Source organism: Eptesicus fuscus, chromosome 12 (genome assembly GCF_027574615.1).
Source record: "Eptesicus fuscus isolate TK198812 chromosome 12, DD_ASM_mEF_20220401, whole genome shotgun sequence".
Classification (NCBI taxonomy): Eukaryota; Metazoa; Chordata; class Mammalia; order Chiroptera; family Vespertilionidae; genus Eptesicus; species Eptesicus fuscus.
This window is the reverse complement of record NC_072484.1, coordinates 46,923,245-46,935,442: the sequence shown is the minus strand read 5'-3', so window position 1 is coordinate 46,935,442 and position 12,198 is coordinate 46,923,245.

Here is a 12,198-nt window from a genome sequence, read left to right as displayed (position 1 = left end):
CTACACAAAGTTCTACTCATATTATTAATATTCATTTACTGCACATGCATAGAGGGTTCCCCAAATGTCAAAAAACACTGCAAGGAAATGAAAAAAAAAAATGTTGGGCAAAACAAGCACAGTCCTTGCTCTTCTGAAACAGACATTTGCCATCCTGTGTTTCAATTGCTGTTTTTTGTTGTTGTTGTTGTTTTACCACATTGATAGGCAAGTGACCTTCTTCTTCCCTGGTCCCCTCAGATGAATTCTTGGGAATAGAAATATCAGAGAGTTTAGTGTGAATCCTTTTCCAGGATGGATTTATGAAAGTATCAACTTACTGAAGGACTGCTCCTTTCCAAATCTCACACCTTTTATCTGCATCTGGAGGTCATTCAGGCATCCATGGGCACTTATGTTGTTTCCATGATTGGCTATTGTGAATTATGAACATGTATAATTTGGGAGTGCAGATATCTCATGGAGATAGTGATTTCATTGCCTTTGGCTATATACTGAGAAGTGGGATTGCTGGATCATACGGTTCTATTTTACATTTTTGGTGCGGGGAACCTCCATACTGTTTTCCATGATGGCTGTACCAATTTATGTTACCACCAACAAAGTACATGGGTTTCCTTTTGTCAACATTCTCATCAATGCTTATTTATTACTAGAGGCCCGGTGCATGAATTCTTGCACCAGTGGGGTCCTGGCCTGCGGGATAGGGCTGAAACTAGCTCTCTGAGATCCCCCGAGGGGTCCTGGATTGTGAGAGGGCACAGGGCAGGCTGAGGGACCCCACTGGTGCACAATTGGGCCAGGGAGGGATGTGGGAGGTTGGCCAGCTGGGGAGGGACTGCAGGAGGGCTCCAGGGCATGTTCAGCCCATCTCACTCAGTCCCAATGGGCCAGACCCCAGCATCAAGCTCACCTACTGGTTGGAGCATCTTCCCCCTGGTGGTCAGTGCACATCATATAGAGCAGTTGAGCAGCCTTAGCATATCATTAGCATATTATGCTTTGATTGGCTGAAGGGCAGACTGGATGACTGGACACTTATTAGGCTTTTATTATATGACTAGAGGCCTGGTGCATGAAATTCGTGCATGGGGAGGGGTGTCCCTCAGCCCAGCCTGCACCGTCTCCAATCTGGGACCCCACCGGGATCGGGCTTAAACGGGCAGTCAGACATCCCTCTCACAATCCAGGACTGCTGGCTCCCAACTGCTTGCCTGCCTGCTTTCCTGATTGCCCCTAACCACTTCTGCCTGCCAGCCTGATCACCCCCTAACCACTCCCCTGCCAGCCTGATTGATGCCTAACTACTCCCCTGCCAGCCTGATTGCCCCTAACTGCCCTCCTCTGCAGGTCTGGTCACCCCTAACTGCCCTCCCCTGAAGGCCTAGTCACCCCTAACTACCCTCCCCTGCAGGCCTGGTCATCCCTAACTGCCCTCCTCTGCAGGCCTGGTTCCCCCAACTGCCCTCCCCTGCAGGCCTGGTCCCTCCTAACAGCTCTCCCCTGCAGGCCTGTGTCCCCCCCTAACTGCTCTTCCCTGCAGGCCCAGTCACCCCCAACTTCCCTCCTCTATAGGCTTGGTCCCTCCCAACTGCCCTCCCCTGCTGGCCTGATCACCCACAACTGCCCTTCCTTGCAGGCCTGGTCCCTGCCCTGTGGGCCATCTTGGGCAGCCATCTTGTGTCCACATGGGGGCAGCCATCTTGTGTGTTGGAGCGATGGTCAATTTGCATATTACTCTTTTATCAGATAGGATAGAGGCCTGGTGCATGGGTGGGGGCCAGCTGGTTTGCCCTGAAGGGTGTCCTGGGTGAGGGTGGGGCCTGGGTGGTGTCCTGGATGAGGGTGGGGCCTTGTGGCGGCCTGGGTGAGGGGCCTGTGGTGGTTTGCAGGCCAGCCACACCCCCAGGCGACCCAAGTGGAGGCCCTGGTATCTGGGATTTATTTATCTTCTATAATTGAAAGTTTATAGCCTTGAGCAGAGGCCAAGGCAGGCCAGGGTGTGCAGAAAGCTTGGCTTCCTCAATCGCCAGGGGCAACTCAAGCCTCCTGCTCTCTCCAGCTTTGTGGCTGCTGCCATTTTTGTTGGGATTTATTTATCTTCTATAATTGAAACTTTGTAGCCTTGAGTGGAGGCCTGGGCCAGCCAGGGCAGGCAGAAAGCTTGACTTCCTCCATTGCCGGGGAAACCCAAGCCTCCTGCTTGCTTGGTGGCTGCAGCCATCTTGGTTGGGTTAATTTGCATACTTGCTCCTGATTGGCTTGATGGGCGTGGCTTGTGGGTGTAGCAGAGTGATGGTTAATTTGCATATTACTCTTTTATTAGATAGGATCTTTTTGATAATAGCCATTCTAACAGGTATGAGGCCATATCTCATGGTTATTTAGAGGTTCATTCCCCTGATGATTAATAATGTTGAGCACCTTTTCATGTACCTATTAGATATTTGTATGTGTATTTTTTTTAGAAATATGTATTCTGGTTCTTTGCCCTTTTTTTTTAATTGGGTTATTGGTTTTTAGCACTGAGTTGAAGAGTTCTATATATATTTTGGACATTAACCCATTTTTATATATCTGATTTGCAAATATTTTCTCCCATTACATAGGTTATCTTTATCTCTGTTGATCATTTCCTCTGCTGTGCAGGAACTTTTTAATTTGATGCAAATCCACACATCTATCTTTGTTTCATTGTCTTTTATTTTGGTGTCATATCCAAAAATTCCTTCCTCAGACCAATGTAATAAAATATTTCCCCTAAGTTTTCTTCTAGGAGTTGTATGATGTTAGGTTTTATATCTAAGTCTTTAATCCATTTTGACTTTATTTTTTCATATTGTATGAGATTAAACACTTAATTATTTCTGCCATAGTATTAAATTAACTTTTTAAATTTTTTTTCTCACTTGAACTCATCCATATAAGAATAATTCACTTTTGTTTAAGTTTTTTGAAAAATCTTAGTTAATCATAGTTTTGATAATACTTTATCACTCATATCCCCTTACTATCCAATACTTTTACATCTTGGGAAATAGAATGGAGCTTTGCACAAACTTGGGTAATTACTTTTAGAGGTGACTCACTCACTTCTTTTCTTTTCTTTTCTTTCTAGTAAGAATTGTTTTCTTAGCAACCAGGTGCAATTTCAGGTTTTTCTTCAATTCCAAGTAAGCTGGTATGACAAACTTTTATTATAATTATGACATTGTTATTTCTTGACTTTTCAAGACTGTACTTTAAAAAAAATAGGCTCTGAGACCATTTAACCATAATGATAGCCCTATAGATGGAATGAAGAAATGTACAAATTCATTGGGAATAATTTTAATCATTGCATAAGTTAAATATAGCCCATAATATAGCAAAAGTAATCTAGAATCTTTCAGGTTTCCCAATGACATAAGAGCAAGGCTTACTGCAAGGAGTGAGGTGCCAAGAATTAAGATGGGAGCTTTAGAAAAATTATAAGGTTTGGAATGATGAATTATAGAAATAAAAGTTAACTATAGACTAATAAAATAAGGAAGATGTGATATAGAAAATAGAGTAAATAACACTGGAATGAAGAGTGAAGAAGAAGAAGGGTTCATAGGCACTCTTTTTACATGTTAGTGAATAATATTTATAGGGATACATTTATATAGAATATATATATATTTTTTCTCATATTATTTTTTAAAAATTTGGGTTATTTACAATACTTAACCACACATTCATGTAAGTACTTAACCATACATGATATGTATGCATATACATTTATATACCTAATTAAAATTCAGTAAAAGTGAGCATGATAAAGTGCATTGACTTTTACAAAGCACTTTCAAATACTTACAAATAGTCAATTCTCACAATTTTTTTAAGGGTACAGATTTAGCTTCATATAAGAATAATGTTTCTAGCACAAAAATACCTGTCAAATGCCAAATTTCAGGATTTGTGAGGTGTTGAGTGATTATAAAATCTACTACTAAATGGTGTTTTGGAGATGATTCAAACATAGAAGAGATCCTGACCTCATCAACTTCCCAGGGCCCAGAACACTGCTATTCTCCAATCATCCGAATAAAACTCTCCCTCTTCATGGCCCTTGGCGTTGCATCAATGTGTGTTAAAATCACTAATTTCACTATACACCAGATCGTGCTCAGAGGATCATTTCCTAATTAACCTGGCTTTTACATAAAGTTCATTCACTTTTTTGGTTGTACTGGCATTTTATCAACTAAAACACATTTCATATTTAAATAGCTTATCATCTGCATTTTAGTCAAACTGGTACAACAAGGATAATACTCTTAACCCGTGATAAAGGACTAATTCGTTTTTTGCACTTTTTCAATCACTTAATTGCTGCTATGATAAAATGAACAATCTATATGTTTAAAGCTTTTATAGTCTCAAGTCTAGAAGACTTAGTTCACTAGTTCTGAACATTTTGTATCTAAAACAAATAAAAGATCATCGAATGATGAAATTACAACTCTTATAATTGCATGTGTAATTTAATCTAGGTGAAATATAATAGTGAGTAAGGGATATAAATCTGTCAAAAAGAAATAAGTCTCATACAGAAGACAGTATGGTTCAGGCCATGACCTTCACATATTAAATGTTCTAGAATCTAGATCAAGTTACGAAGCCTCCTTGAACCTTGGTTTTTTCCCTCTGCCAATAAGGATAATCACTGTATTTTCCTCGTCAACTATTGATGGTATTAGTTGAAATAGTGCAGTTAAAATATTTAGTACAGTGTCAGATAAAACAGTAACAACCCAATAAACGTTATTTGAGAAATGGCCTAGAAAGGCAATATAGAAGCTTGTCTTAGATCTAGTTTCTGTGCGTGTGCATGTGTGTGTGTGTGTGTGTGTGTGTGTGTGTGTGTGTGTGTGAATTTATCTTTATTGTTGAAAATATTACAGATGTCTCTTTTGTTTTTTTCCCATGGACCCCCTCCACCCTGCATCCATCCTCCCAGGCCTTCACCACACTATTGTCTGTGGCCATAGATCTAATTCTAAAGGTAGAAGTGTCTTCAAGAAGTAACATACAGATCAGAACTCAGCTGGGTTGTTCAGAAAGAGAAGCCAGACTACTGTGCCAGAGTCTGACAGAGAATCCTGGAAAGATCACATCAAGGCAGACATTAGTGTGCCTTGAACACCAGGAGAAAAACTGGCAAAGCCAGGCACCTACCAGCTTTCATGCCACCTCCCACCTCCCCAGACATTTTTTTTAGAACCATACTAGGCTTCTCTGAGTAGTCAAAAGAATTATTGGTGCTGTGCTCTATAATAACTAATGTTTGAAAGTATAGCTGTCCATAATGGACTGTATGGAGAATAATGTACAGAAATTGCATGCCAATATTTAAGAAGTGGGAATATAAGGGGTTTTGAAGTCAACATCACTGAAATTGTCATTAGTATCTTAACAGGTACCTATGGTATCTAGGGATTGTGGACAATATGGGCTTAAACGCAGCATTTTAAAATAATTTAATTATAGGTTTATATCTAGGTAGAACATATTTTACAAACAAATCTCACAATATAGTTGCCTAAAAATGTCATGTTTCCAGAGTGCACTTTATAATGAAGTAATATGTATCTAGTGAGAGTTTGCAGTCAGTTATTAAGGGTTATAATTAACACTCCACAAGACCTAACTCTTCTTTTTGCATTGTTGGAACAGGCAGATGATATATTAGAAAGTCTAAGTCTTAGAGCTAGAATGTAATTACTCACCTGAACTCATTTATTTCAGAGTGGTGCCATTTCTCTAAATACAGCTCAGTTTCACATCTGTCCGCTGACACTGTAATTGAGTAGCCATCAAAGTATTATAAATGCAAGAGTTTTTAATTTGATTAAAATGAGTTTAGATTATTTTTATGGAAAGCATGATAAATAAAAGCAGACTAAAAATGTATGAGCCTTGGAGTATTTGTGAGGATGTAATGAAAGTCCTGCTGAGCTTTGGCTAAAATGTTAGCTCAGTCATTCACTGCGAAATATTGATCAATCAATTGAATTAGTCCTTGCACAATGAGAAAAAATAATGATTTTTGTCTAAAAATTAATGTTCTTCTCATTCAAGTGGTATATTACTTTATAAATTAAATGGATCAGGCTTCAACAAGTATTAGATATTATGCTAGAACTGTCAATATGAATGTGAATAAGACACAGGCCAATCATGGTACCGTAGAAAAGGTACAGGCTTCAAGTCAGAAAAAACATTTGTTTTAAATTCAGGCTTAGTTGCTTCATTCTGTAACCTAGGTGTTTACCCTATCTGATGTTGAATTTCTTAAACAGTAAAATACACAAAATAATTATAGCAACATCACTGAACTAATGGACCAGGTGTCCCAGATATTATGAGAGATACATAGAAGAATATGAACCTGAGTCACAGGTCCAATTATATTGAGAATCCAATTGGCACAATACATATGGTCCTGGAAGACTATTTCACTGCAGTCTTATGTCATTTAATGATACCATTTATACAATGCCATCACTTTATAGTTCCCTCATTTGCACCCCTTGTGTACATATATTCCAACATTAATAGTCCTTCTAATGTTTTAGAACAGAGTATCTTTAAACACCACTCAATATGCATATCTCTCCTCATTCTTGTCACTATGGTTCTTTCTCCTTCTGCATTATGCTTTCCCACACAATGAGACAATAAAGGCAGAAATTCCAATAAAAGGTGTGGTAGTTATTAAGAAAGTAATATTTGTGATCTTAGCTGAATTATTTTATATGTTTTCACTGTCTGAAAAATCTTATGCTCATCAACATAGAACTTTGCTATATACTTTAAAAAAACTAATATCAAGAAATACATTAACACTTTGTGCTAAAGATATGTTTAAAAAAATGATGTTAGCCTGAAAACACCACTATAGAAACTCAGTCGTAAAACTTAATGCAATTGACTTTAACTATACAGTTCATTATTTGCAATGCTTGTTTTGAGCATGAATATTCCTTTCAGATATAACAATAAGCACTTTCCAGGCCATACACCCTGATGAAGGTAATCATTTGTTCCATTAGAAAAGACACAATATTCAAGGTATTGCTATTCTGAAGTATCATTTTCCTGATGATAATTCTAATTTAATAGTATTATTTATAAACTAAAATGTGATCATACAAAGAATATACAGATTCCCTTGAGTCTGACCATTTGATTTAATTTAATGATATCAATGTACTATAAACTAATGGAAGTGGGATAATTAGAGAGTTTATATTGAAAAAGGCTGAAAAGACAAAAGTCTTAAATTCTATGTCTGCAGGAGATTGTTTTCCACACTTTTCTTATTGATTGACTATTACATTGATATACTTTAAAAATATATACATTAATACAGCAAGAGAAAGTTTGGGAGATTTTTTATGTGTATTATGGTAATCATAAAACTTAGTGTAGTCTCAAAAGCATGAAAGGATTAAGCAGTAGTACTAGGAGTTGCTAATGATGGGACTATGGGTTAAACCAAATATATCAACCCAATGAGAAAGCTTAGTGGTTAATATGTATAGGCCAGTGGTTGGCAAACTCATTAGTCAACAGAGCCAAATATCAACAGTACAACGATTGAAATTTCTTTTGAGAGCCAAATTTTTTAAACTTAAACTTCTTCTAACACCCCTTCTTCAAAATAGACTCGCCCAGGCCGTGGTATTTTGTGGAAGAGCCACACTCAAAGGGCCAAAGAGCCGCATGTGACTCGCGAGCCTGTTTGCCGACCATGGGTATAGGCTTTTGAGCCAAATCGCCTGTATTTATATCTTTGTCAGTTTTTTTTTTTTTAAATTTGGACAGTTTAATCTATGAAACAGGGATAACAATTATAACCATTTCATAAGGTTTATGAGAGGGTTAAAAAAGTGTTAATATATGCACCAAAATATAAGAGCTATGTCTAGTCAGCGCTATATATGTTTCAAGTAAGCCTATTATGAGTCAAAAAGCCCCTTCATTCCATCTACTTAAGAAGCTCTCTGTATTTCTTTAACCTGAATGTTTTCAGATAGTATTGTATAATGAATCCTGCCTATTTTGTTGCCTGCATGAGTTTTGATGATGAGAAGGATGATTTATTCCAGTATGCTACTAGTGTGTTGGATAATTATAGTGATAGCGGGTATCATAATTATTCTTGACTTTAATGGAATTTCTTCTAACATTATATCATTAAGTATTTTGTTTACAGCAATTTCTGGTAGATAATTTTCAGCAAGTTGAGAATATATCTTCCTATTTATAGAAAATTAAGATTTCTTGTTTAATCAGAAATGAATATTCAATTTTAACAATATCCTATTAGTGGGTCCATCTTTGAGTCTCTTAAATGATTATGACATTCTATTTATAAATGGCTGATTTACATATTCCAGATCCTATTTACTTCTAATATAGTTCCACTTAATACTTTTTGCTACTTCTACCACAGAAATAAAGACCTTTGAATTAGTCCAAATTATTTATCTTGTTAGAGTGGGTCTAATGTATTTTTTGTGTGTTTGTGTAGCAGAATCACAACAGTCAGGGAAATTAAAAGGTCAATATCTCTGCAAATATATTAATATAACTTTGCATATATTATACACATTCATAATTTTTATCCAATCTAAATATTTAAAATGGCAAACTGGATAACACATTTCATGCTCCACTGTGTCTTGTCCACTCCACACATCAAAGCCTAAAGCTTCCTTCTCACCTGAGAACACCTGGCCCATCTCCTCTGACAAAAATGTTTTGAGGAGCAGCATTACATACAAGAAAGTACAAAGAAATAACAAAGATAGTTATGAATGGTATGTTGCTTATCATCATATTTTCATGTTGTGATCTTTGTAGAACCACCATCCAATCTGCTTACTAAAGTAAAAGCCTTAGAAGTCAACATGGAACTCATCTATTGTTCCCCAAATTCTTATCATGTCTCCATATCCACTGCAGTACATTAGGAAGTTTTGTGATTTCACTCTAAAATTTATACTGAATCCAATCACTTATTCTCCCTCCACATCACTATTCTCCCTCCACAATCAATTACTCCAATCAAACACCTCATTTTCAATCTCTCTCCACGCACACACCTTTACCTGGACTGCTGCAATGGATCCATTCTGACCTCTTTTGTTCCTTCCCATCCAGACTACACAGCAAATCAAATCATCAATTTGAAATAAAAATCAGCTACTTAAAACATTTCTTATAGCTTATAAAACTCTGCATCACCCAGCCTCTACATAAATCTTCAACTTCATCTCATGCCTCTTTCATTCATTCTGTTCCAGTTATAATTTAAATCAGTCTAATTTTACCTCAGATATAAAAAAAGTATATTGATCATAATTCTCATTTATTGCCAGGCATAATCCTTCCTTTAGGCATGTTACCATCTCTTTGTTTTATTACATTTTATTTTCTATTCCCTGATTACATCACCCCTTTTCAACTCTTTTTGGTAAAATTTCTAGTGAAATGTGCTTCTAGATCTTTTTTGAATTGGGTCCATTATGGTTGTCTTTCTTTCTTCCTGGAATGTAGCCTCTTCAGAACGACTAATCTGGTTAAGAGAATTCTAATAATGGCACTGATCTCTACCATTAATTCCAATCAGATAAACTGTCAGAGAATAATCTCCATGATATTAAAAATATAATCCTAATGCAAGTACTTAGTGAACTATGCCAAAATTTCACACTAGATATTACTTATGGATGCCAAAGTTGCATTTTAATATTTATTTCGATCTTCCAAGGCTCAGGAATCAAAACCAAGAAATTCATCTTCAACAGGTTTTGCCTATAGAAATTTTATTGAGGGTGAATTGTCTTCTCTTTGCATTCCCTATATTTTTTAAGGGCTCTGCCATGCCAGAAAGTGACTTTCTTATTGTTAAAGCTTTAAGCCATAGAAGAGACATTATACTAGTTTCCTGGGAGGGCCTTATATACACTGGTCCCACAAAAGATTTATAATAATGTTGAATAATTATTAGCTTTGAAAATGAATTTTCTGTTTAAATATATCATAACATGGCTTTTGATGTACAATTGATTTAATTAAAATGGGCAAAAAAAAAAACAAAAAACAAAACAAAAAGAAGGCAGATTTTTATTGAACACATGCAAATAGCTACCCTGCTATGAGAAGTAAAGTTACTTAGTGGAAGTATTTCTGTGGAGTGAGTGAGAAGTCTCAATCTAGCCATATTTCACTTCAGCATATATAACAAACATAGGCTAGGAAAGTTAGAACTACATTAGGAAGAATGTAGATTTCTTCACATGCCTATCAGAACATAAACAGGAGTACAATGACATTATTCCAAAATAGATAACCAAAATTATACTTTCTAATTCTTTTTTAGTCCCTGAAGTTATTTTTTTCTATAAAATCTTGAATTCACAGGCATATTTCACTCTGTCTTCTACTTTGGGATTTAGAAAGAATGATGCCCCTTGAAGAATTCTGACCACTATTTATCTACTGTAATGGTGATGTCTACTCAGACTGAGAAGTCTATCCATGAGCCTGTTCCATGCAGTGTTATAATTACAAGTACTTTGCATGGTGATTTACACTAGCCTCTGAGATTATCTTTTCCCACCTGGGAGAAAAAAAGATGTTATGTGTTAGTGAAAAGACAGATAGTTCTAGTTAACTTATCAGAGTAACAAACACTATCTGAATGAAAAATAGTAAAATTGCTTTATGGAGAAGAATGAACAGAAGGTGAGGAAATAAATAAAAGACTAAAGAAAACTTGTTTGAGAAATTTTGCTGTGAGGGAAAGAAAAGATATCTGCAGATAACAACAGAAAGATGAGAGATTAAGAAAGGTGTTTGGCTCTGCCAGTGTGGTTCAGTGGTTGAGCATTGACCTGTGAACCAGGAGGTCATGTTCAGAGCACAACCTGGGTTGCAAGCTCAGTCTCCAGTAGGGGGCATGCAGGAGTCAGCCAATGGAGGATTCTCTCTTATCATTGATGTTTTTATCTCCCTCGCCCTCTCCCTTCCTCTCTGAAATCAATAAAAATATATTTTAAAAACAGAAAAGTGCTTGACTGTTCTTCACCTGGCTCTTCAAGATAATCACTGCTTTCCATGCAGCCTTCTTCAGTGAGGGCTTTTTTCTCTCCCTCACATTCATCCAGTTCCATATCCATAACCCAGGAAAAATCTAAAATGTATTATTCTACTTTCTGCACATGGAGCTGGAGAGAAAAACTCATGCTAACTGCAATCATAATTAATTCATGAATATCAACATTAGGAGGGCTCTCAAAGAAGCCCAGCAATAATATTACATTTCTATCATCTATTCCTGCCTCAGCTTTCTCAAGCCAACCATCCAACACCTAACCCAATTTCCCTCCCAACTGATGACCTTGTATTCTACAAGGTCATTTAGAAAATAAAAGCAATGGAAAGTTCTTTTATCTATTTCCAGAATTTGTGCATATATACTCTACTTCAAAGAAATAACTAACCCATACAGTGCATCTGAATGATTCAGAATCTCCACTAAGTTTTCTTTAATTAGGTATATTGTTCATTTTTAATGACAGCAATTACAGTAAACATAAAATCATTACATTTAAATTATTTGCATTAAATTAGTAAGTAAAAATAATAGAAAATCAAAAGTTTACTCATGATTTTTGGAAATTCAAAGTTATTTAGGTATATTAATTTTTTACTAAATACATTTATAAATATTAAATAATCTATATGTTCTGAGAAAAAATGGTAAAAAATGAGACCATGACTCAGGACCAGAAAACTAAATACTATTTATTTGCTTTTTTTCAACAGTATGCTATTACCAGTAGTGACCTTTTATTATTGCAGTAACTTTTTTCATGCAACAGTAGAGGAACATTTGCAAAGCCATCAAGGGCTGTGCAACTATTTGATATCTCAGGTCTGAAGCCTTTTTGGTGGAAAATTCATTAGCAGTTGCTTAGCAACTGAGGTATTTGGAAGTACTGAGAATCGCTTGACATGTTTTTAGTGGAAAATATTGCCATAGGGAATACAAAAAATGAAATTTGGGATTTGTCTCTGAAATTTGAAAAAGGATTAATTGTTCCTGACTAGTTAAATATTAGATTTGAAAGACATTTTGGAAGGGAGATTATTAAG